The following is a 24,056-nucleotide window of genomic DNA, read 5'->3' as shown; positions in this document are numbered from 1 at the left end:
GTTTAGTATTCTTCTGTCTCTCAACTATGAACATAAAATCACTGCTGAATATAAAAAAGAAAATCCTCATTGCTAATGAAGTATAGGTATTGGCTGAGTCTCAGTACCCAACACAGTGCTTAATACATATTTGCTAAATTAAATTAAATCAATTTAAGGAGAAAAATCTTAAATTATGGTTGTTACTGGTCCTTCTAGCACTTTAGGATTTATAAAACAGATGGAGGAAAGAGAATTTTAGACCCATTTAATAAAGAACCTCAGTCATTTGATAATTACATAAACTCCTGTATAGAAACAGCAGAAGACCCACAGAGAGGAGTATAGGAACTGAGTGTGGTTCACAACATAGCATTTTCACTCTTTTTGTTGTTGTTTGCTTGCATTTTATTTTCTTCCTCATTTTTTTTCCTGTTTGATCTGATTTTTCTTGTGCAGCAAGATAATTGTATAAATATGTATGCATATATTGGATTTAGCATATATTTCTACCATGTTTAACATATATTGGATTACAACAAACTAGGGGAGTGGGTAAGGGAAAGGGAGGAAAAACACAAGGTTTTGCAGGGGGTTAATGTTGAAAAAGTATCCATGCATATGTTTTGAAAATAAAAAGCTTTAATTAAAAAAAAAAAAAAACCAGCAGTAGAAAAACAGTTTAACCAATGATAGTCAGATATGGAATGATATATTGGGAATGTAGAGATAACCACAAATGATGGCCTGGTACACAAGATATAGACTAATCTGTAAACAGGTTACATGAATGGCTACTCTGGAAAGGACTAAAGACTTACTGGGTCCCTTGGGGATTCTAATATATGTGTCACTTTGTTAATGATACCACTTTCAAATATCAATGTCTTGGGGTACTATACTTTTCAAACATGTGACTTCAATTGAGGAATTCTCTTGAATGAAAAAGCCTTGAACTGGAGATGTGAATGAAGGAATGAAAACCACAACAACACATTTATTAAGGACTTCCCATGTACCAAACATTTTGCTTATCATTGGGGAAACAAAAAGGAAAAATGACACTGTCTCTGCTCTCAGAGAACTTATATTCTAATTGGAAGAGAACACACATAAGAGAAATCTTCTTTAGGGCAACTGGAGAAGTATAAAAGTAATAAAGATTCAATGACAGAGTAGATAGCATGACCCATGGGGTTTTAACCTTAATTATAATATTCTCTCATTAAAGGTATAGCACACTATGTTGTTCTAAAGCATTAGTTACTGGACATTGCACTTGATGTATTTATTTCTTAAATATGTAAACAAGAAGTTGACATTCATTCATATTTTGCTTTCTAGTTTCCAAAGAACTGTCACATATATTATCTCAACCAAAATCCTATCAACATATTTATGTCTTCTTCTGGCAGCTATATAAGTGCCTGATGCACATTTTCACTGAAATTTAACACACTTAGATAAACATGTCTATTGAGAAAAGGAAGGAAAAACAAAAGTCTTGGGTAATGTTCTTTCCAATCAAGTCAGAGGGTTTTCTTGTGTTATTCCTGTTGAGCAATCTTTTATCACAGCATAGGAAACATATAACTTCACAAAGCTGGTATCTTGTAGAAAATGATTAATAAATCAAATACTGAGTATAAAACAAACTCTAGGTGATGATTCCTTAAAATAAGAATCATTTTGACAGTGAGGTGAACTGAGGTGAATGGAAAAAAGATTATTAAAAAAAGAAAAAGACAAGCAGTCAACAACTGCAAGAGCAGGTACAGAACACCTGTGTTTACTCATTTCAAAAGAGGAAATGTATTTTTAAACAATTTGCACATTTTATTTATCTACTAAAATCTGCAATTCCATTTCTTCATCAGAGAAGTGATGGTGTCAAAAAAGAGGGGAGTCTTGTCTTTTTGGGATTAGTGATGTGAAAATGTTAACTTTTTCATGGGGAAGGATCCTTAATTAGATCTTTGGCAAATGTGACACTTGTCACAACTCAGGCCAAGACACAGTTAATGTTTATGTGCAACAAGAGGAAGAAATGAAGAGAGTAGGTAAAAATTTTCAAGTCCCCCTATTTGCAGCAATGAACAATGGCAGAAATGGGGTATGCTTCTTTTAAGAGAAATATTTTGATTTCCTACAAGAAAGAACCAAAAGGGAGATGGGCAGAAACAATTTGTATAGATACACAATAGTGCCAAAATAATTTCAGAAAGAACTTATCTATTTTGGGGTCAAAAAATTGGTGTTGTCTTTGGTACTTTGCACAAGCTTATGATTTTTTTTTAACTGGTAGGGGGTGGGTAGAACCTGGACCAGTGAACTACCAATGAAACTTCCTCTTACCATTGAGGTTTTCAACATAGGTCAGTTACTGCCCTGAAACTTAAAAGATTTCCTGAGACAAGTCAAGGTTATTGGTTCCAGATTTAGATCTGGAAGAGAGGTCAGATGCCACTTAATCTGAGACCTTCATTTTATAGATGAGGAGACTGGTTCAGGTAAACTATACAATTTGCCCAGGGTCACATAGATAGTATGTGCTAAACTTGAAGAAAAATCCTCCTTGGTACATTGTCAATCCATATGTCATGCTGCCATATAAATCTTTATTTAACCAAAGATCAGTATTGGCTGGCTAAATAAAACTTTATCCTTATTACATATCTTCTTGGAATTATGATGTGTCACACACCCTCTTCCAAGCAGATCATTGCTGAATTCTTTGAACATGGACAATGTGAGCCAAATATAATAAATCTATGCATTTAGATAATTTTTCAGAGTAGGGATGTTTGAATTATCTCTTTTGACTCAATGACTACAGTAAAGCTTTAGAAAGTGAGAATGGGAAGAAAGTTATAGAGGCAGCTGTCACTAGCCAACTAATAGAACTCTGAGATAGTAATCTAACCTTGGTGATCATCTACAGATTAGAAACATCAAGAGCAGCCAGTGGGAAAAATCTTGGATTTATAAATGGCCCCCAATATGGCATTTATACTATCTCTTTCCCCTTATGCTTTATTGCTGTACATCCAGCCAATCGTGGGATTATAGGAATGGAGAAATGAGAATATTGGGGAAGTTCTTCCACTGAGTTAGCTGTTCTGAGTACTAAAAAACATTGGCTGGGAAAAAAACACTACTAAAAATTGATGGACTTAATGTACTTGCTACACTTGGACACAGGATATAAGGGTAGACTAAAGATGGAACCTACATTTTCAGACAAGGCTCTTTAGCTAGGATCTCTCCTCCTAAGTAGTTGGTCAGCCTGAACATGAGGGAAAGGCAACACAGAATGGATTAAATAACAACTGGTTTGAACCTATGCCCAAAACGGAAACTGAACCAGATCCAAACCTCTAGGGGAAAATGTACTCCAGATAACTGAAATTATGGAAACTATACTCTCTCTCATTAACTTGAGCAGCTGCCTGAGCAGGGACTTCTGAGTTCCTCTGTCTCCCACTTCATGTGACCTCAGAAAAGGTGGGTGGGCTAGGACCCAGCGCAGCTGGTCAAAAGAATGATTATGATGGTGCAGTGGTGTGGGAACCAAAGGACAAAGGAGAACATTAGGCCAGCCAAAAGAAAAAGGAACACCCCAGCTCAAGACTGAGAGCTACAGGGAAGGGTTTGCTCTTTCTTTAACCCTAGCAAAATATAAAGTTTTATTAAGTTTATGCAAAAGTAGTTCTTTATTATTAAATATTTAGAGAAGTTTTAAAAATCAATAAAGAACCCCTTGGTTACAAGTTGTCTGTAGGGTATGACTTTGAGTTGGCAACTCCAATAATAAAACTACCCAGGGTCCTTCAAATAGAATGTTTCTCAGATTTCTCAGTGATCAGTCGATATATCACCTAAACCATGGATTCCTAACATAGGTTCAGACCCTTCTTCAAAGGGTTTACTTCTAGATTTCAGGGGCTCCATAAACTTGGATAAGAAAAAAATGATATCTTTATTTTCAGTAACATTTACTGAATACTGAAATTTAGTATTTCCTTCAATTAAATAAAAACATTATTCTGAGAAGGGGCCCATAGACTATCAAAGGGATGTATGACATAAAAAAGTTTGAGGATTAAACTTAAATGATTAGGGGGGATTTTCTTCTGCAAGACAGTTGAGTAAAGAGAAAGGATTAAATATTTAGTATCAAAAACCTATGTTTTAATCTAGATGCTATGCTTTACTATATATGTGACCTTGAGGACTTTGTGACCTTGACTTTTTATCTCTCTCTAGATCTCAGTTTGGTCATCAGAAAAAAATGTATTATCTGACCCCTTCTAAAGTTCCTTCCCACTCTAAATACCATGAATCTTTAGAGATGTAAAACTGAAGCCTAGTCCTGTGGTGTTTCTCTTCTGTGATGAATTCTCCAGATATTACATTCCTAGTCAACTGTTTAGAATACAAAAATGTACATTATTTCTCTGATAGTAATCTTAGAGCATAGTTGATGCTCCATAAACAGTTTTTTATAACCATAGGTCAAATATAGGTAGTCATTTTAGACATGGAAACAACTCATATTAGAAAAGCTAAGAAACATTCCTTCCCAGATATCTTGTATGTCAATAGTTTTTCATAGATTGTCTCCCCAACTAGATTGTAAGTTCTTTAATGGTAGGTATTGTTCTTGCCTTTTAAAAAATGTCTAGTGCTTAACATAATACTTGATATATAGTAAGTACATAACAAATATTTGTTGAATTGACATAGATAACACACGAGGGAATTTTATCCTAAATTTTAGCTCAGGTCAGCTAAACTATCATTTGTAGATATCAGTCCTTGTGGAAAATAAGGTTCTTGGGGAAAAAGAAGGTCATTCTAGATCAGGCTCAAGATACAGCCCTTGGTTCTAGGTCAGAACTACTTTAAATATTATTCAACATTCCTATATTGCTTGGTTTTTTTCTTGAAATCCTTGTTTTTCCAGGATTCCTTTTCTCCGAATATTCCAAGCAATTTCTTTTTTTCAGTCCTTATTCACCTGGAAACATTTCATGTAACCTTTCTACCAATTCCATCTAGTATGACCTTAATTGTAATCATTTTCTTATTTCTTTGTTTTCTGGGTTTGTGTCAACAGGGAAATGTTGATAACAACAGTAGATGCGCTGGTGATGGGAAGGCAGGGATGATGAATAGCTTTGATGATATCAGGAGAAAAGAGAGAGGATATTTTAATATCATTTGAGGAAGATCTAGAATCAAGTATGGAGTAGTGCCACAAGACATAACATCAAGAGAATGGAATCAATGGAAATCAAGTCAATGAAACCAATTATTTTGTTTGTAAATATATCAAGAAGGGCATAGTTATAGGTCAGGGGTCTTTTCAGGGATTCCCAGTGGAAAGGGGGTATGCAAATCAGCTAAGCTTATTGAATTTTTAGAGGGTTCTTGTCTGAGTCAAGCAGAACTAGGTACTGGGAGACTGGAAATTGATTATTTAAAGTCTTGACCATTACCACAATTCTTATTTTGGCAAAATGACTTAGGGGATTTGAACTTCCCTGGTAATTTTTTCCATTAGCAAGGTGAAGAGGCTAACTAAAATCCTTTTTTAAAAAGATTTTGAGCCATTTAATGACAATTGGCAACTAGGAGGTTGGTTTTGTACTAAAAATTATGGAGTAAAGATTCAATATGAGATACCTTCAATATTGTGGTTGAGGAATTGGTTCTGAAATACTGTGGCAAAGACAAGAACCAGCTATTAAGTATCTGGACCACTCCCTTTTGCACCTGGCCTTTTTTATCAGCCTTTGATACCTGATTGGTCCAATGCAACATGTGGTATCACTCAGGTAAAAGTAATTCAATATGTGAATTAATTATCCTATATGTTAAAAAGACATATGGAAGTAGGAGTTTTGATAATAGATCAGGTCCTTGGTCCTTTTTCTAGAAAGAGGTCAATATGATTTGCTTTTTATCTATTTTCCCTCCTTTTAAAGTCTTCCTGTTTTTTGCCTGTTTGTAAATATCTCCCATTAACAACATTAGTTTCCATTCAATTGATAATTTTAAATATTCAAAGTATTCTTCCCCCTTTTTTCCTCAGGGTCCCATTAAAAACTGACATTTATAATCTTTCTTCAGCTGCAATTTAAAAAATAAAAGAGTGGTACCACTGAGGTGGCCTGTGTCACATATGGACATGGTTAAATGCATTTTTTAAAAATAAAGGCATCTTTCAGAGTTTTTTTTTTGTTTGTTTGTTTGTTTTCATACCACAAGATGCTAAGTAATCTGTTTACTTAGTAAAGTATGTATTTAATCCCCAAAGAAAACTCTAAAAGGTTTAGCATGCTCAAAAGCAGCAAGGGTATCTAATTGAATTAAGAATGAAATTCATTTGGGGAGTTCTTTGAATATCTGATATAGGAACAGAGCTTATAAGTGAACTGTTCATCTTAGTAACAATGAATGGTTTATACTAGAAGTTACTGGTAAGACTTAGGTACTGTATGGAGCATATTATTTGGGTAGCTAAAAAATTTCTTAGAATTACAAGTTACCTCAGAAACTAGGTTTATCCAAATTATGCTTAAGAATTCTCTCCACCACATAATCTGATAAGTTTGCCATTGTCTGAAGATTTCTAATAAAGAGATGTCCTTCTTCCTGATATAGCCCATTCCACTTTTGGACAGCTTGAGTTGATGGGAAGTTTTTCTTTCCAGCCAATCTAAATATGCATGCTATCATTCAACTTTTAATCAATTAACCAATCAAACAAAAAGGACTTATTATGAGTCGGGTGCTAGGAATACAAAGACAAAATTAAAAACAGGTCTTAGAGATATTGTAGTTTTGGTCCCAGAGCACTGCAAGAAAGTAAAAATTACAATAATACAAATCACACAATTTTTTTGGCTTTTTGGTGCATATAAAGTTCATGTTTATGTTATATGATAGTCTATTAAGTATACAATAGCATTATTTCTAAAAATTTATATCTAATCAATTATAGCTCAAATTTACATCAATTTAAAAATAATTTATTGCTAAAAATGCTAACTATTTTCTATCCTAATCTTTTTTGTTGGTGGAAGGTCTTGCTTCAATGTTGATGGCTGCTGACTAATCAGGGAAGCCACTGCTGAAGACTGGGTTGACTGTAGCAATTTCTTAAAATAAGACAATGAAATCTGCCTAATCAATTGACTCCTTCTTTCACTTGAACATTTAAAAATTTTTGTAGGATTACTAATTAACCTAATTTCAATATTGTGTTTAAGAGAACAGGAAGACCCAAGGAAAGGGAGAGAGATGGGAAATGGCTTTATAGAGAAGTGAAATTGTAGATAGCATTTATCAATTAAGTTTTCATTCTTATATGGGCACAACTTATGGTGTAACAAAGCAATTATAATAGAAACAGTAAAGATCAGTGATCAGAGATCGCCAGAAAAGCTATAATAATAGTGAAAAAGTTTGAAATAGTGCTATAATTACCAAAATGTGATACAGACACAATGTGAGCACATGCTATTGGAAAAATGACTTTAACAGACTGACCTGATGCAGGGTTGACCAAACCTTTCATTTGTTTAAAAAAAGGTAGTATTTAATAAATGCACTAAAGCAAAGTACAACAAAAGAAGTATGCTTGTAGTCCCACCTCTTCCCTACCCTAGGTTTACATTCAACTGGAGTGGTAATGTGGTTTCACCTTCATTTTCAAAGTGGACCAATGACATGGCAGGGTGACCTTTCATGGATAAATTGAATTTAAATAAGGCAGAGTTGTGCAAAGTCATCAACTTCATCCTCATTTCACAGTTGTCAAAATCCAGTGGGAAGACAAAAATCAGTAGGACTGGCAATAGACCAAGATATAGTGAATGACTTCGGTGACTTTAATGTTTGACCAGTCTTTAAGTGCTTAACAATGACTGCTTTGGCCATCTTCATTGGAACAAATTATTCTCATCTGGGCATTCCATGGGAGAAGACTTCACATTCTTGAAGTATAGATATCCTAATTTGCTAATGGATTTGAGGTCTATGGTTTTAGCATACCTGCTAAGTTTACAGGGTGTGTCTACTGTACATGCCATATCTTCTTGGAAGCACAGGTGATAGTTGAGAGCTTGGTGGACATCAAGAGTGGATGAGCAACCTTGAAAAGGGCTCATCAAGCTCTTGCACTTAGAGGTGCTAGTCTTCCTTGAATATCCCTTATAACTTAGGAGATACTTTTATACACACACACACACGCGCGCGCGCGCACACACACGCGTTATTAGTTAAAAAATGTAAAGGGAACTTCTACATAGCAAAATATTCAATGTTGATTTACTTATAATAATGAAAAGTTAGTAATATACTATACACATAAAAATAGGACCAGGACTAATAAATTATGATACATTAATGTATTTGAATGTACTTGTTCTGTGAAAATGATAAATACAAAATGATACGATTAATTATCTTGATGCAGTACAAAGTGATGGGAAAAACTAAAAACAACATATTCTTTTACTAATAATTATATTAAATAAAATTATGAATACATCATTCAGAAAGCAATACAGAATAAATTGTTCCATCAATAACTTCTAAGCCTACCTTTTAGGACCTGATGGAATAAAGGCAAAGTCCCTTTTACAATATAGAACTTTAAATACTTGAAGAAAACTGTCTTCTAAATCCTTTTACCTTCCTCTAAGTCATCTCATCTCTAGGCTAAACACCTCCATTTCCTTCAATAGATATACAAAGGTCAAGTTTGTAAGGTCTTTGTTCATTCTGGTTGTCAATAGAAACCAAAATGATTAAAGTCTCACTTGTTCTGTTCTATATTCTTTATTCTTCCTACCAGTCATTTTTTTTCCAGTTTTAATGAAAAAATTCAGATATTTTTGTATTCAACTCAAAGAATAATGATTTTTTATACATTGGAACCTCACTATAAACCTCAAATAGAGATCTTTCTTCACTGTGAGAAAGAATGTAAGACCTCATGGAATTTGAAAGTTGCTTCTTTAATGGAAAAGTATTCTCTTCTTTAAAAAAAAATTCTTTATTTGAAAAAACAGAGTAAGAAAAAAAGAAAAACAGAAAAGGAATACAAAACAAAATAATGCAAAACAAAAGAGAACACTGTCATGTATCTAGCAAAACATCAGGGAGGATTCAAAATATATAACAACAAATTACTAGATTAAGAAAATATATATATTAGTAGAAGAAATTATATTCAGGTATGTCCATTTTTTCTTTACTTTTTTATAAATTTTTCTTTGCTTTTCTGCTGCACACCTTATTTACTTTATTCTTCTTTCTCCCTTTCATTCCCCCCAGTACCCCAAAGGAAGTGGCAGTTAAGAAAAGATAAATTTATGTACACATATGTAGATATATAAATACATACATACATACAATACACATCATACACACTTTCCTATCTCTGCTGACTCTTCAATTAAATTCTGCTCCATAATTTGCCTTGCTACTACTTAACCTCCCCCCTACTCAAAGATCCCTCCTTTGTTGTAAAGGGCTGAAACTCTTAAAAGGTGTGCTTGAATCAGACAACCAGGCACTTACGGCTAATTACCTATTCCACAATGACTCTTAGCATATGTTTGGAATTGCTCTTCTCACAGTTAATGCTGGCTCAATGTTTGGGGTTAAGAGAATCATAGGTAAGGATTAGAGGGTGGGGTGAGAGTCAAGAGAATTGCACTTGGCCAGGGGACAAGGAGGAGAAAAGTGTGGAGATTCTGGACTCTAGAATCAAGGAGGGATCCTTGGCAAAACTCTTGGCAGTTTTGTCTGTCTCCTTCACTTCTACCCCTAAAGACCAAGGACTTTTGCTTATCCTGACTCTGGCTATCTTGAGGCCTCCAGGGAGCTAGCTTGGACTTTACACCTTGTCTTCTTTTTGTATTCTTTGCTTCCCCATCCATCCATCCCTCCCCTCTTATTTCTTTATAGATTCTGGAAGGTACAATACCTTTCATGGTATATATGCAGAATTGACTATTGAACCCATTTCCCAATGTGAATAGGTTTTTAGAACTACAAGCCCTCCTATCCCTTCTAATGCTTTTGTTTTGATTCTTCCTCTGCACCTCATTTATATGACGATTATTATTTTTATTTTAATTCTGACAATCTCTTTTTTTGAGCTACCCTATTATTGATATGAATCTTAAATATATAATATACATTCTCCATGCAAAAAAATCATAAACAATTTGTCCATGTTTAAACAGTCTGTCCATGTTGAGTTCCTTAAAATTGATCTTTGATATTGGCTTTTTATGTGCTAAATTTTCTTTTAAATTTGAGTTTGGTTGATAGAAAGTCCTGAAAATCTGCAAGTTTGTTTACGATCCATTTTTTCTCATTCAAAAATTATAGATAATTTTGCTGGATATGACACTTTTGGTCACAGGCCTAGTTCTTTTGATTGTTGGTAGATATGATTCCAGAATCTGTGATCTTTTATTATAGCTGCTAAGTCTTGTAAAATTCTAATTGTAGCTCCAGGATATTTGAATTGTTATTTTTTCTTATTTCTTGCAAAATTTTCTTTTTATCTAGGGATTTTAAAATTTGGCAACAATATTTCTGTATGTTTTTCACAAAGGATTTTTTTTGGGGGGCGGTGATCTGTGGATTTTTCTACTTTCCTTTAATATTCTATCATTCTAGGACAATTTTCTTTTTTTTTCCCAGTTTTTTTAGGGTCATTTAATTTTAATTTTTTCCCTTTTTTATTAAAGGTTTTTATTTTCAAAACATATGCATGGATAATTTTCAGCATTCACTCTTGCAAAACCTTATGCTCCAAATTTTTTCCCTTCCTTCCCCCCATTCTCCCAGATGGCAAATAATCCAATATATATTAAACAGTGCATTTCTTATATACATATTTCCTCAATTATCATGCTGCACAAAAAAAATCAGATCAAAAAAGAAAAAAACGAGAAAGAAAACAAAATGCAAACAAAAAACAACAGAGTGAAAAAACTATGTTGTGATCAAATTCAATTACCACAATCCTCTCTCTGAATGCAGATGGGTCTCTTCATTACAAGACCATTGGAACTGGCCTGAATCATCTTATTGTTGAAAAGAGCCGCCCTGTATATCAAAATTAATCATCATGTAATCTTTCTGATCTCTTGGTTTTGCTCACTTCACTTAGCATCAGTTCATGGAAGTCTCTCCAGGCCTTTCTGAAATCAATCTGCTGATCATTTCTTATAGAACAATAATATTCCATAGCATTAATATACCATAATTTATTTAGCCATTCTCTAATTGATGGGCATCCATCCAGTTTCCAGTTTCTTGCCACTACAAAAAGGGCTGCCACAAGCATTTTGTTCATGTGACAAGGCAATTTTATTGGATTATTTCCTGCATTATTGTGTCAAGGTTCTCTTTTTGGTCACAACTTTCTGGCAGTCCAAATATTCTAATATTTTCTCTTCTTGATCTGTTCTCTAGATCTGTTATTTTTATTATAAGATATTTTACATTCTGTTCTATTTTCTCATTCTTTGTAATGTGTTTTGTTATTTCTTTCATAGTCTCTCATAGTTTCACTGGCTTCTCTTTGCCCAATTCTAATTTTCAAAGATTTATTTTGATCTTTATTTATTTTTATTGAAAAAAACTTTTTTTCCCAATTGGTTAACTCTTTTGTTTCATAATTTTGGTTTCATAATAATGGTTTTCATTATTTATTTATTTATTAGTTTTTCCTCAGTGTCTCTCATTTTATTTTTAAAATTCTTCTTTAAGTTATTCTATAAATTTTTTGGGGGAGGGGGGCAGTGAGCCATTTCACCTTACTCTTTGGGGTAAAAGGTTTTTTTTTTTTTAAATTAAAGTGTTCTCTTCTAAAGATGAACTCTGGTCTTCCATATTCCCATGATGTTTCAATGGTGGGGTTCTTTCTTCTTTGTTGGTTCTTTTTTTTTTTTTTTTTTTTAAGGAAGGGTATCTCGAATTGTAGGGTAGTGGGATGATTCTTCAAGCTTCCTTTAAGCTTTCCCTTTGGACCAGAAACCTCAAAGCAAGAGTTCCATCCTTCTGCAAGTGCCCACAGTCATGAGTGCCCTTGCCCTGCTGTTTCTGCCCTCACTGGGTGCTGGTCTCTTCTCTCCCAGGACCACATCTTAGCAGCACAGTTAGGCTTAGTGTTCCCAATCAACTGAGGTTCACTTCACAGACTCAACAAATAGTTGAAAGTCTCTGTGGTTCCTGATAAGACTCCAGCCACACCCCACTAGCCCTAGGTTTCCCCATTTTATGTTTCTGTGGAGCTAATCTGGAGATGTTTGTACTTCAGATAGATTACTCCCAAACCTGGAGTCTTTCTTCAAATCTTCAGGAGTTGTATCAAGAGAACCTGTGTTCTGCCCAAAATCTTCTTGATTTTTCAACAGTCTATGTTCACTCTGAGATGGAAATTTATTCTATTTGTGGGGAAAATCAGGAGAGCTTGAAATTTACCAATTTACTCCATCATCTTTCCAAAATCCTCTCCAAGTATTCTCTTAAAAATGTTGTTAATATAAAAACTGATCTGTTTAGTTTGCATATATGAGAGTTTCCTATCAGTACTCTGAAGGACTAGAATATGTTAAGCTAAAGATGTGGTTCTCTGAAGTACTGCCTTGCCTTCCAAGTTTGATCAGTTCTTGGAAGATGAGCCTGATATAGGCCCATGCTTATTTCATGCTATATCCTTGCTTATTCCTTGAGTTGAAATTTAGGTAATTTTCATTCCATTCCAATAGTTCAGTAGTTAGTTTCATCTTTGCTTTTTTACTTGAATCAGCTATTTAAACCAAATTGTTCTGTTTTACCAAACTCATCTGGGATTTAGTAATTTCAGAAAATAATAGAAGTTTTGATCTCAACCCTAATAGTTGCTTATTATGCGACTTTGGAATGGACTCTTAACATTTGGATCTCTCAGTTTTCTCATCCATAACTCAAAGAATTCTTAAAAGCAGTCCTTAATATGGGTAATTATTTTGTCCTTGCTAATGCCAGAAGTGCTTTTTCTGATCCATCTAGAAAATCAGTAACAGGCAGGACAAATTCTGGTGGGTTAGGACTACTATTTCATTGTGATCTGAAAGGTACAGAGTTTAATGCCAGTTTCTGAAAGCTATAGGTAAATGTTCTATGGAGCTTATTGTGAACATCTTTGTAGAACTGGAAGATTCAAATATCCAAAGTCCAAGTTCTATATAAATGAGTGATATTATTTGTGGTGAAACTCAGGAAACCTACTGAAACCTACCAATGGAACTACATATAAAATGTAAGTCTGTGGGGTCCCACAATAACAGTGAGCCACATTCATTCTGAGAAAATTAGCAAGGCAAACACAGCATCTGTGAGTCATTTTCAGTGTCCACACTGACATCAGGCTTATTCTTATAAATAATGGAGCTTCTAAATATAAGATGACCTCATAAATAATAATACTTGTCAATATCAATAATTGTTTCATTTTAAAATATCCATGGACAAGTCACATCATGATGTACATAAAGATATTTTCATATAACCTATGTAAAATCTTTGCAAATATGGTAGGTGACAGATTTCCACCTAATAACATCCATATTTTAGTCTATTTTTTTAATTTCTAAAAGTGGTATAAATATGGTCAGATGCAGGACTGACTTAGAAATGTGACATAGGTTAGGTAAAGCTTTGGAATCCTTTTACATCTCTTTTCTGTTTTTTTTTTAATCTCCCCTGGTTTCTTGACAGTATATTTATACTGTCCTGAATTTTTTTCCTGTTACATTGAGACTACCTTCACTGGCACTGCCCTGAGGTCCAGAATTTTTTTTTTCAATACTCCCTTTTATCAGAATTCTTATTCTTGATCTCACCCATCTAAGAAGGGGGAAAAAGAATCTCTAGTTAAATTGATACATTGTAAAGTGTTAAAATTGCATTACTTTTCCCAAAGACATTTATATTTGAAAAAAGAACTTCTAAAAAAGTGAATTTGTAAAGGTTAAACTTCATACCCTATGACAGCTGAAGAATGGGGTACTTTAGAAAGGGGATAGGGCAACTTTTCCATTGTTTCTTATATCCAAAGCCTGATATTCTACATAGATGAACAATATTCTTTGATGGTGAAACTCAGGAAACCTACTAAAGCCTAGATCAATAGAACTACATATAAAGTGTAAGTCTGTGAAGTCCCACAGTAATAGTGAGCCACATTCATTCTGAGAAAATTAGCAAGGAAAACACAGCATCTGTGAGATTATCTATGGATAAGCATTCAAAACTTGACTCATTTGAGGAGCTCTTTCTTCCTTATTTCTCTGTCTTTGAAGGTGAAGTCGCTTGACTATTTTTAGAATTAACTTATTCCTCCAAAGCCTGTGTATATAGTACAACTAATACTTTGCACATTAGCCTAAGGCTTTGGCTGTCTGATTTATAATGTTCAATAGAAAACAAAACAAATAATTCCTTCCCCAGTTGTGGGAATATACTTCTCATTTTGTGATTATGTCTTTCCTGATTGACCTTGTAAAGTTAAATGAGTACTATAGAATTGGTATTATCTGGTATTTTCCTTAAATGGAATAATAGATAAGTCCTGGATCATAAGTTGGACATTAGCTCATGCTACAACATTAGCTCTCTCCAATAAAAACAATTGTGGCATGGCAGACCCAAGGAATTTGGTCTGCCATGACTTGTTTATTTGGTTTGTACAGATGAATCAAAGCCAACCCAATCATAATTTTGTTGCAGTATTGTGTAGTGGAAAGAGTTCTGGATTTGGAATCTGTTGATTGCAGATCAACAGACCTGGATTCAAATCTTAACTCTGCTTTTTACTACCCATATAACTTGGGTAGATAAGTTACCTTTTCTCCCTTATATATAAAATAAGAGGTCTTGACTGGGCAAATACTGGTAAAAGGAATGGTTCCTTATACTTCTGAATTTATATCCCATTAAATTGAAATAGATGATTAGAATAGTTGAAGTAAAAAGTACAATTACTATATGATTACAATAAAAATAGTAAGGCTTTCAGAAAGGATTCTGAGAACATGGAAGAATAGGTCAGAGAACTTTTGGCTTTCCAAATTTCCCCCAGAAAAAAATGAGAACATTATCTCAGAGAACAGACATAAAAACAGAGGTAAAGGAATTGTCTTCCTAAGACAATTTGAGAAGACCCCAGGAAAGAATTGACTTCCAGGGGGCAAAGGTTTGACTTGAGTGAAGTGTAAATATCTCCAGGCCAACTCTGAAGAATCAGAAATAACCATTTCTTGGGCAGTTGGGTTGAAAGGCAGCCTCAGTCTTAGAGACTTTCATCTTGTCAACAGTAGGGGGGCTCTGATTACTAAATACTAGAAGTGTGAATGACCTTCCACTGTTGAGGGACCCCAAGTACAGTTATGGAAATCAGACACATCCCAGGCTGTAGCTACAGGGAGGAGCTGGCACAAACCTGATGAATACAGTTTCAAGGGGACAGAAACTCTTTTGATTGTGGGTGCATACAGGAGACCAGAGTCCCTTGTTTCAGTTCTAGGGCACAGAGAACAGCTGTAGTTTGCAGCTACAGGAGGTTCAATAGAGAGAAAAATAATTTGCAGAATGGATGGCTGATGGCCCTAGCTGTGACTTAGGGTGGAGAGGATGGGGCTTGAGAAAGACCTTAGAAAATAATAGTAAGAAAGACCTGCGGCTCAGGGCATTTTCCATGCCTTGGGATTACAATTTAATTATATTAATAGCTGCTAAAAACAAAATAAAACAAAAATAAATAAAAGTAACCAAAGAAGAATGAACTCAACCATAGATAGTTACTATGGGAATAGAGAAGATCTGGGTTCATATTCAGAGGAAGATGGTAAAGCTTTCAAAAGCTACTCCTTTTTCAATGAGAAACAGCAAATAAAAAGAGTTTTTTGGAAGAACTTAAATAGGACCTCAAAAATCAAATGAGAAAAACTGAGGAAAATTAGAAAAAAATGAGAGCAATTGAAGAAAATCAAGAAAATTATGAAAAAGAAAGTCAATCAACTGGAAATAAAAACTCAAAAATAGAGAATAAAAATTCAAGAAAGAAAATAATTCATTGAAAATTAAAACTGGACAAAAGAAAGCTAACAGTGTTCTAAGACAACAAGAAATCATAAAAACAAAATCTAGAAGGATATGTTTTCCAAATTCAGAAATAAATAAAAAGTCAAGGAGATAGAGTGAGGGGAGGGGATAAGGGAGAAATTATTGAAGGGGGAAACAGGTTAAGGAATAGGAGGACAAGATAAAAGGTAGAAGTAAAGCAGAGGAGTAAGGAGAGATAGGGTAAATAGAGTGAGAAGGAAAATAAAGAAAAATACCCAATAAGAAATTATATCTTAGACTGTGAATGGGACAAATTTACCCATACCACAGAAACCAGAGTAAAAATTTTAATTCAATAATGTGTTGCTTTAAGAGACACTACAAAAATGAGAAATATCCACAAAGATGAAATAAATTGTAGAAGTAGAATTTAGTATGTGAAAAAAAGCAGGGATAGAAATCATGATCTCAAAGTTAAAGTTAAAATAGATTTAATCAAAAATGAAAAATAAAGAAACTAAACTATTTGTCAGCAATATTATTCAATATTATTTTAGATCATTTAAACTATCTACAGCAGTGTAAAATACATTAGCATACATCTCCTAAAATAAACATAGGATCTATATGAACATAAAAATAAAACCCTTTTTATATAAATTCAAATCTAAATAATTATAGTAATATTGTGCATGGTTAGGTAAAGCAAGGGAGATTTTCATAGACAAACTCTCAGGATATGATTGGATTAGAATATTGCTGTGGTGTAGGAAATGATGAGCTAGTAAATTTAGAAAAACATGGAAAAACTTGAACCTATGAAGGAAGATGTTATCCACATTCAGAAAATAGGAGGAAAAGGAGTATAGCATAGTTTTACTTATATGTCTATGAGTATAAACATGTATGTGTTTATGTATGTGCCTGTGTGTGTTTGTGTGTTTCTTCACACTTAATTGTAGCCTTCTTTAGAATGGTGATGGAAGGGAGTGGGAAAAAAAGGTAAAAAGTACACAGCAGAGAATAAAACAAAACCAACAAGAAAGTACAGAGAAGCTGAGCAGCTACAAAAAAAATGTGTAACATTTTCATATAAGTTTTCTTGAAATAAAAATTGTATCATATCGAATCCTCTCTTATGGTCTGATGTGTACATACTAATTTTTTTTCATTTTGTATTTAAGTTTTAAAGTTTACAAAAATATATAAATTGAGATGCTCTCAAACTATTCTATTAATGTTAGATAAATATAAGGATTGGCCCTGTAATATGTATGTATAGAGGATTTGGGGGTAAAGAAACTTTTTTTCTACTTGTACAGAATGAATGAATGGCTATTGGATAGAGTACCAAGCCTGGAGTCAGTATCTGACTTCAAATCTAACTTCAGACACTTACTAGCTATGTGACCCTAGGCAAGTCACTTAATTCTGTTTGCCTCAGTTACCTCATCTGGAAAATGATCTGGAGAAGGAAATGACAAACCACTCCAGTATTTTTGCCAAGAAAACCCCAAATGGGGTCACAAAAAGTCAGACATCACTGGGAACAGATGAATAATAACAGATTGGACCTTTCTCAGTATTTTATGGTGGAGAGTTATTTTGCCTAAAGCAGTACTGTCAAACTGAAATAGATACAGGGGCTACTAAAACATACAATAAGAATGCCTGAAGGCTGCATATTAACCTTATATATGTATTATATTATTTTTATTTATTTTGTTAAATATTTTCCAATTATATTTTAATCTGATTCAGGGTGCACTCTGGAGTATCGAGCAATGGCAAATTAAGTGACTTGTCCAGGGTTACACAGGAAATGTAACAGATATAGGAAGACTATTTCTATCTATTATGCCATGTTTCCTCCATATTTTATTTTTGTTAACTGGTTTTTTTTTTTTCAGTCCTATCTGACTCTTTGGGACTTTTTTGGGATTTTCTTAGCAAAGATACTGAAGTGGTTTGCCATTTCCAACTCCAGTTCATTTTATACCCAAGGAAACTGAGGCATATAATAGTAACTTGCCTATTTAAGTATTTAAGTCTGAATTTGAACTCAATTCTTTCCAGGGCCTGCATTCTATGCACTGCACCATTAAGTGTCCAAGTTTTTTTTTTTTTTTTTTTGTCTTTGTTCAATCATTTCCCACTCTTCATGTCTCCATTTGGGGTTTTCTTGGCAAAGATATAGGAGTGTTTTTCCATTTCCTTTTTCAGTTCATTTTACAGATGAGGAAACTGAGGAAAACAAGATTAAGTGGCTTACCCAAGGTCACTAGTGTCAGGGACCAGATTTGAAATCAGAAAGAGAAGTATTTTTTTTAATTTCATAAATTTTTTACATCAGACCACATTTTATCACCATTCAAATAATTTAATATTTGACAATTACTTCATCAACAAACTATACACATCCCTACAGTGCTTATGATCCATTTCAATTAACAAGCATATATTAAGTGCTTACTAGTTTAAATTGCAATTATGTATTTTTATTTTTAAAAAATTTAATAATAGCTTTTAATTTTCAAAATACATGCAAAGATAGTTTTCAACATTCACTCTTACAAAACCCTATGTTCCAAGTTTTTTTTCCCTCCCTTCATCCCACCTCCTCCCCTAGACAGCAAGCAATCCAATACACGTTAAACATATATAATTCTTCTATACATATTTCCACATTTATCATGCTGCACAACAAAAATCAGATCATAAAGGAAAAAATGAGAAAGAAAATAAAATGCAAACAAACAATAACAAAGGTGCAAATACTATGTAATAATCCACATTCAGTCTTCTTTCTGGATGGAGATGGCTCTCTCTATCACAAGTCCATTCAAATTTACCTGAATCACCTCGTTGTTGAAAAGAACATGACTATCAAATCATCACATGATTTTGTTGCCACTGTGTACAGTGTTCTCTTGGTTCTACTAACTTCATTTAGCATTAGTTTATATCAGTTTCTCCAAGTAAGAAAAGTCTTCTTGACTCCAAGCCCAGCACTCTATCCATTGTGCCACCTAACTGCCTTCACATTTTAGAGCTCAATTTAAATATTCTTTCTACATTTAGATAATTCACATTCAACTATCTTGGATGGTAGTGAATAGGATGACTCAGGATACTTGCAGAGGACTTTAAATGTTCTCTTATAAAAAAGAATGGATATTTATAATTTTCAGGTTACACATTTCAAAAATACAGAGAAATAACAATGGAAATCGGTGAAAGTTCTTGTGTAGTTTCTCAAAAACATTTTTGTAGGATTCAGAGAAAAGAGCTTTTAGTGTTGAGTTTTAGTGACCAAGAGATGGAGTCAAATATATTTTTAGTTTGTATAAAATAAAGATGTCTCCAAATTATTCAGCTGCCCAAGTTTGTCCAAATATTCCAGATGTGCCCAAATTCATGCAACTTTGATACATTTCTTTTCTGGATAGAATGCTAGGCCTGCAAGCAGGAAGATCTGAGAATACATCCAGTCTCATATACTTCCTGTGACTCTGGATAAGTCACTTAATGAGAATAATCATTTAACATATCTCCCAGGATGGTTGCAAAGATAAAACAAGATAATATTTGTGAAATGCTTAGTGTAATGGCACATAGCTGAAACTTAATAAATGCCAATTTTCTTCCCTCCGTCCTTTCTTCCTTCTTTCCTTCCTTCCTCCCTCTCCCTTCCTTCCTTCTTTCCTTCCTTCTCTCCCTTCCTCCCTTCCCTTCCTCTTTCTTTATTTCATTCCTACCTCCTTCCCATCCCTATGGCCAAGTATAATTTTTTTTTCACAAGAGAAAACTTCAAATACTTGAAGACAGCTATCATCCCCTACTCTCCCTTTGTCTTTTTTTTTTTTTTTCCCCCAGGCTAAGCAGCTCCACTTCCTTCAGTGAATTTTCACATAACATGGCCTTACTATAAGACTACCATACTGATCACCAACAGAAGTTGTCATCAGCAGAATCTGGCCTGCTTTGTTTACTCTTACCATATTTATGCCACTCCTCTTAGCCACCCTTTGTACTTTCTGGCAGCCACATTTGGCAATTTGAAGTCCATAGATTCAAAGAGATTTTTCTAATCCACTTTTTGTGTTCTCCTTCTAGTTCCATTTGTGCTCTCCTGTGTGAAAAAAACTTTAGTCTTCAGTATACAGGTGGCTAGTGTCACTCCCCTTTCTCCTTCAAGTCTTCATTATAATTGATAAGCTTATTTAGGGGGTTTCAGCAGAGAAGTCCAAGTAAAGGAACTGAATCACCCTCTTAACCTCCACTGAAGATCTCTATAACACAGTCAAAGTACAATAAACAAATGGGCAATCAGAGACCTCAAATGGGGGCAAAGGAGCAGAGTTCAGAACATCCAAAATGAGAAAATTCCCTTGAGTTATGACTCCCCTTTGCACCTGAGGAGAGCAATCTGTAATGACCATCAAGCTGAGATGTAAATGATCCCCGAGGTGAACAGGTCACTGACCTCTTAACTCCAGTCTTGACTGGCCCCAATCTTAAAGGAAGGGCTTTGTGTAGTTTGTAAATCTCTTTCTTATCTGAAATGATGTTATTACCTCTGATAACATAGTTGAGATTTTCACCGGATCTTTTCTTCTTAAGAGCCAAGGAAACTGCAGTTGGGTGGGTTGAGAGGGGTGAAGAAGGAACTTCCCTATCTTTGCTGTTGGATTTCCTTTCTTTGCTCATCCTCCTAGATTTCAACCTATCAGTTCTGAAAGCAGAGTCAAGGAAGTAGTTCATTTATGGAAGTGTTGGAGATGGATAGTCCCATGTCTGGAAAAAGCATAGTTTGTCAACTCCCCAGATTCCTGTGGCAGACTGTGAGCTTTCACTGTCAGTCAAGGACAGGGAAAACACACACACACACACACACACACGCACACACGCACATTTTGCCAAGTTTAAAACCACTCACAAATCACAGGTTATGAGTTTCAACTCAAATTCAACCCTTTTCAGGTTTTTTTTTTTTTGAATTATGTGAATTGTGCACATATGCCATAATTTTATACAGATATTGGAAAAAAGCAGCTTCCAATTTCTAAGGACACTAAAGAGATGGTGGGCAGGGTTCATTTTTTTTTATTTTTAAAAGACTTTAAGAGTCATCCTTCAACAAATGCCCAACTTCCAGCACCCAACATTTTGGTGAAACTGTGAATGAATCAGAGATGCATAGATTACATTTCCCTAAAAATAAATACATGTTCAGAAATTAAAAGGAAATGTGGTTAGCCAAATGTATTTGGGGTTTCAATCAAAACCAAGATATGGGGAAAACAACCATCCTGAAATCTTTAACTAATACCAGCAAGCATGTCCTCTCGCTGGTGCCCATCAGTACAAATATACAAAAGACCTTCTTAGGAGTTACCTAAAAAAGAAACTATGACTTTCTTAATAGAGTAAAATATATACTTTTATCTTCTACTAGAAAAAGGTACTATGAAACTCAATACTTGCCAAATGTTTTTATGATGCAAAGCTCTATTTGCAGTAAATGAAGTATATTTGTCTGAATCAGAAATAAATGCATGCATTAATTTTTTTTTTTTTGCCTTTTCTCTTTAGAGAGACCCAGAAATCATCTGACAGCTAGAGTTTTCTAAAATACACACTCTCCAAGAGGCATTAAGAGGGGAATAAAAAGCTTAAGCTGGCAGACTGACTATACTGCTTTGCTTTTTATGACGTGTCTATCAAAATGAAACCTCAGGGAATGTTTATATATCTGACAAGAAATAGTTGGAGATAGTTAGAAATATAAGTTTGAAAAGCCAACCTATCAAGAAATAGTCTTCAGAGTACATTTTTAGGGCTCGGTGCTGAATTTGGCTTTGGATACCGCTGTATTTTATCTAGCCGAGTTTATGAGAACGTTTAGAGCTTGATAGCCGAAGAGTGTAAAATACGTTAGAGAGCATTGTCCCTGACTTCCAGAGAAGCAGTCTGGGGACCTGTTGCTGGGTTTCTGTCCGGGGTTATAGTCTTCTTGAATGGCAACCACTGGGTTGAGCAGGGAGCCAAACCCACATCTAAGCTCACTCGGCCGGCCGATCCATCCTATCTGCAAGAGGCGATGTTATCCTCTGTACTGCTGGCAAACCAGAGACCAAGGTCTTCCTCCTGTGGAAAGTGGAGTGGAATCGTTTGATTCATGTTCTGTGAGATAAGAACATTTGTGGACTGGAAACAAAACTAAGTTTAAACAAATCCTCCTACCAAGCAGAAAACTGCTACTGCGGGTAGGTCTTCTCTCCTCCTCCCCACGCCTGCGGCTTCAGTTTGAGCCTCTGAAAGTCCATTGAAAAACAATGGGAGCTGCTGAGCAAGCTAATGATGTGTAAAAATACCCTTTGGCTGCTGAGGCAACAGCCCAGCTGCCAATCCTTTTGCTAAAAGCAGCTGTGCATCTCTGCGGACTCCTCGTTCCATATTTTCTTTCTGCTGTGAAATCCACAGGGCCCAAGAGCCCCAGGACGTAGAAACCAAAAGCTGTCACACATCCTTCAGGCAAGTCAGCTTTTAATCCCTGGAAGAAAGCAAGCGAAAATGCAGAGCTATGTACACAAGTATAAATGGGAAAATGGGGTGGGGGTGGTGAATAGCTGTATCCCCTAACCAGATCCATACATCAAAACCTAACCAAAACCGGCGCAAACTCCTTGGTTCTGGGGTTGTGCTCTCTGATCCTAAATTTGGCTCTTGCTTCGGGGAACCTTTGCCAAACATTGGGTCTAATGTTCGTTCTAGAGGAGAGGTCATAACCTTTGATCAAATTTTCAAAGACAGGGATGTGATGGGCTCAAACCTTTCAGTGAACCTCTGCCATATTTTTGGCAATGTTTCCTGGAAACCTGGCCTGAGGTTTGAGCACACCTGGGCTGATTTATAGTTTTGATTGGGAGCCATGCTTGATTCACTGACTTGGAGGAGGGGGAAGAGAGGTAAAACAAAGAGGTGGGGAATGTAGTATTTGTTTTGAAACCAGGTGACCCCCTTTTCAGTTTTGAAGCTCTTACTTTGATCCCCAAAGTTCTAACGGTAATCCCTAGAAGGCAGATACAAAATGAATTCAAAGAAAATACTGGGTTGACCCTATCCCCTATAGAAATTGTTGAATTATTTTACTGACCAGATTTATGGATTTAGGGGATCATAGACAATATAAAATTCGAGGCATTATAGAGTGATGAGCCCTCAAAGATTTTTCAGTCTAGTCTTGTTCAAGAAACTTTAAAAAAGCCTTTTGTAACGTATCTCTGGGGTACTTCGATATCTCCAAGTCTTGGTTAACTGAGAGTTAATCCCAGGCAAAATTGAATTGTGATGTCTGAGATTTGGTTTGTACTTTCTTCCTTTGTTTCGTTCCTCTCTATCCATCCTCCCTCAACTCCACTTTTCTCCTCCCACAAGGTACTCAATTTCTTATCTAACTCTGTTCTTCCTATAGATCAATCTATTAAGTAAAGAGACTAATTTTATGCAAGCTTAAAAAACCCCCAGCAATTTATTGTGTTTAACTCAATTGATCCTCTCAACAAGCCTGAAAAGTAGTTGCTATTATCTCCATTTTACAACGGAGGAAACTGAGGCAAAAAAGTTAAATTATTTGTCCAGGATTACATAGCTAGTAAATTCCTGAAACTGGATTTGAACTCATCTTTTTTTAAAATTTTAGGTTATACATGTACATTCATTTTTACATATTTCCATATGAGTTGGTTTGGGAGAAAAAAATCAGAACAAAAGGGAAAAAATACAAAAAGAAAAAAAAAGGTGAAAATAATATGTGTTGATCCACATTTCAACTCCATAGGTCTCTCTCTGAATGGGGATGGTATTTTCCATTTAAAGTTCATTGGGATTGTCTTGGATCACTGAATTGCTAAGAAGAACCTGTCTATCAT

General features: G+C 34.8%; 1 long non-coding RNA gene across 1 annotated transcript in view; it reads left to right on the top strand.

Moving 5' to 3' along the window:
* The window catches only part of LOC116419121, a 49,764-nt gene extending 27,677 nt beyond the window's left edge, over positions 1–22,087 (top strand). Inside the window, exon 3 of the long non-coding RNA XR_004229385.1 lies at positions 21,718–22,087. This is a non-coding gene — a long non-coding RNA (uncharacterized LOC116419121). The remainder of the gene's footprint in view (positions 1–21,717) is intronic.
* Positions 22,088–24,056: the final 1,969 nt, after the last annotated feature.

The sequence above is a fragment of the Sarcophilus harrisii genome, chromosome 4 (genome assembly GCF_902635505.1).
Source record: "Sarcophilus harrisii chromosome 4, mSarHar1.11, whole genome shotgun sequence".
NCBI lineage: Eukaryota > Metazoa > Chordata > Mammalia > Dasyuromorphia > Dasyuridae > Sarcophilus > Sarcophilus harrisii.
The sequence above is the reverse complement of the archived record's forward strand: the minus strand, read 5'-3'. Positions and strand labels throughout refer to the sequence as shown.